Source organism: Octopus bimaculoides, chromosome 15 (assembly GCF_001194135.2).
Source record: "Octopus bimaculoides isolate UCB-OBI-ISO-001 chromosome 15, ASM119413v2, whole genome shotgun sequence".
Taxonomy (NCBI): domain Eukaryota; kingdom Metazoa; phylum Mollusca; class Cephalopoda; order Octopoda; family Octopodidae; genus Octopus; species Octopus bimaculoides.
Genome location: NC_068995.1, coordinates 45,666,698 through 45,670,039, shown reverse-complemented (window position 1 = coordinate 45,670,039; position 3,342 = coordinate 45,666,698). Strand labels below are relative to the sequence as shown.

At 33.4% G+C, this 3,342-nt stretch overlaps 1 protein-coding gene across 3 annotated transcripts in view; it reads left to right on the top strand.

Annotated features, from left to right (window-relative positions):
* The first annotated feature begins 2,875 nt into the window (after positions 1-2,875).
* Positions 2,876-3,342, top strand: part of LOC106880852 (prefoldin subunit 1) — an 18,000-nt gene continuing 17,533 nt past the window's right edge. Inside the window, exon 1 of one of the 3 annotated variants that reach the window (XM_052973303.1) lies at positions 2,876-3,006. The gene's annotated coding sequence lies outside the window, so the exon portion shown is untranslated. The remainder of the gene's footprint in view (positions 3,007-3,342) is intronic. The other 2 variants (XM_052973304.1, XM_014930991.2) reach the window with 2 other exon arrangements.

The following is a 3,342-nucleotide window of genomic DNA, read 5'->3' as shown; positions in this document are numbered from 1 at the left end:
ATGAGACAAATCTGTAGGTTAACCTTTAAGTGGGGAAACCAAAACGGGTTTCCCCTCATGGACAGCAGTCAAACATTTTTAATAGAAAACGGAGCAAAGAAAAAAAAAAAGTTAATTGTTTTAATTTTATCACCCCTAAAATGTCTTTCCTCGTTATAAAACACTGCACTGACAAGGAAAATAGATTAAAACGTGTGCATATATATATATATATATATTACACACACTGGTCTGTCTAGGATTCGGGTGTGACCCTTAATACACCCTGGGTGTATATAATTCGAGACACCAAGCAGCTGATTTCCTCTCTTCGTTCGTCATACTTAGACGACACCGGAATATTAGGAGAGAAAAAAGAACAGACCATGTATCTTCTTACTGATGTCTAATTATAACTGAATGAGACAGCTTCAAATAAGTAGTCAGGGAGAAAAATAAAACAGAAGTTATGAAGTTGCTTTGCTTTTTTTTTTTTTCTTATTCTAATCAAATGTGGAGGAGGCTGCTTCCGAGTGGAATTCGTCTTTGGTCTGTTTTAATTGCAAAAAAACTTCAAATGTTTAAATCAGTATTTTATTTGAGGGAGAAGAATTCTTTAGTTCTGCGACTGTATGCAGTGCGAATTCCTTTCAATTCACTAATTCCAAGAATTCAGTCTGGTATGTTGTTTTACGACCTGACGTGGATAATTTGAAGAAAAAACGCAGCTGTGATGTTGTGAAAGGTGGATCCAGTTAGAATAAACAAATTAACCAAAAATATAAAGAATTGAAGCAGGTTTTTTTAAGTATTACTTATTAAAATGTTACAAATAAATAATAAGTTTTGAAACAATTAATTGTTGTCTCCTCAAAACACCTGAAAAAACATTTCAAAAGTTCGTTAATATGAAACAGAAAAGAACTGATGGGTTTTTAAATAGCATTTTTTATAACAACAATAACAATTGCCATCGTATCACATAAGTTTTGGTAAAAGAAAAAATAGGTTCATTTAATCGGAAAATATTTTTTATATTCTCTTTTAAAAAAAGTAAAACGTTTTCTCTGCTTTTGATATAAATAAATTCAACTGTATTTGTGTATTAATAAGCAACAGCAAAACTTTTTTAACAAAATCAAAAGTTTTTTTAACAAAAATATAAATAGTAAAAGCTATATAACTGATGACTGCAAACATACTGCTCTCATCTGTTTCAAGTATTTCCATATACTTCACCTGTCATTGCAGTATAAATAAATAGTTTTGCCCTATTCCCGGTCAAGATTCCTCGAGTTCGTCCACTTCAATGAAAGTTCACGTTCCCAGAGTCGGTCACTTTTACAGTTAGGACAGTTCGTTAAATCCATCAAATGAATTACGTTTGGATGTTGAGCACAGCTCAACTGACTTCGCCCAATGACAGTGTGTCCACACAGAGAGCATTGTACTTCGCCGGGACTCCGTTCACATATACAAGGGTTTCCTAACATGCGAATTTTCTTATTTAGCACACTTATCTGAGGCCGCTTCATGCCAGGAGGAATGTTGTAACTCATAGTTGTTTGTTTTCGCTGACTTTCTCCTACAATGTTCAGACGAAGATTCCGTTTTAAACTTTCACACTGCAACATTCAAACGCAATGAAGGGCTTTTTAGCCTTTTTCTTTCTTTCGTTCTTTCTTTCTTTCTTTCTTTTTTTGACGCTACGTTACTTTAAAAAAAAAATACAAAAGCTTTTGCAACTGAAGGAATTTTAGTAGCGTCTACTGGTAAGAAGAACACGTTGGGCATAATAGTTCATTTCATGACTATTTGCTACTAGAGATTCGATTCGACGGCAGCACGTTCGCGTAGAAATATTGGAATTGCCCATTTCAAGCATCGCTCGCTCTGCTATTCATAAACTGTCGGCTTTTTATTTTTTATTTTATTTTTGACACCTAGCAGTTTCTTCACTTAGGCGAAGTCCAGGTTCGAGTTAATTGTTTGGAGTGCGACAACAGCAAAGGTTGACGTTGTTTTCAAAGAATTAAAGGTTACTAAACTGACAATTTTTAATGAACGTTCGTATCTGTTTTGGGTGAGGAGTTTTAAGTAAATTTAGACAATATAAATGTTGATGGACTTTGTTCACAAAATTGAAAATAAGTTAATGTTTTCCTTGAAAACAAAATCAAAATTTGAAAAGAATGAAAAACATTAAAACTGAAGTAGTTGTATGCTAGCAACTTAATGTGACAGTCCCATGAAGGGAATAATACTACTGTTGTTTAGACCTAGGAAGCTGTCTCCTAGGTGCTTGTCTTCCCCCTTGTAAACATAAGGACACAGGAAATGTGTCAAGGCCGATTTCTTTAATACCTCAAAACGGCTATACAAAGAGTTTTTATAGGACATCATAAAGCATAAAGACAGTAGAAAATGCAACAAACATAAAATCGGGGAACTCAAAATTATATCATTCGCTTTTGTATATATATATATATATATATATATAACTGTTCAACAAAAGAGACCAATATAATAAGCACCAGGCTGGAAAAAAATCATATATATGTAGTGGATCTTGCATGCATGAAGTGGATTCCATCCACCATAGCCAAATTTAAATTAACACTACAACAGACCTTTATCCATGGTGGAACAATGACTTTTCTGTTACAGCAGTTTTATATTTTCCAGAAGCCTTTAGCTAGGCCGAAATAATGCCTTCACTACTTGACCCTTATAACCTCTTCTACTTCACCAAAAGCTAGAATAGAGATAACAAGACCACCAACTAAATCTATTGTTCTCAATGATATGTCTATCCTTTTGGATAGTTATAAAAGCATAAACCGCCAAGCAAAAAGATAGTGATTCAAAGCTTAAGAGGGCACTAGCATAAGGAAAATGCTGGTGCCCTCTTAAGCTTTGAATCATTAGGTCTGATAAGATGATCCATAAATCAGAAACAAAGAAACAAATAAAATCAGTGACAGTTAAAAATCTGCTTAGAATTATTCACTAGCCTGTATGGTCTGGGTAAGTCAAAATGTTTTTTTGTATTTTTCCTTTCTACTTGGAGAGTTTAAATGTAGTTATAAAAATATGTCCTTCTGTTGAAATGAAATTTCAGTAAATTTCTATATCTTTGTGCTGCTGAGGATTGCTCTGCATTTTACTTTTGATGTAATGTTCACATTGCTTAAATAAATGGAGTCGCATGAAACGATTGTATTGCATTAACTTTGGATATCCTTGTTGCTTATTTTGACTTTAATCACCTTATTTTGGAATTGTATGGATAATACCATACTTAATTCTGGTGCGTAAACTTAAGTACCATATTCATCTTGAATCTAATTTTTTTACATACGT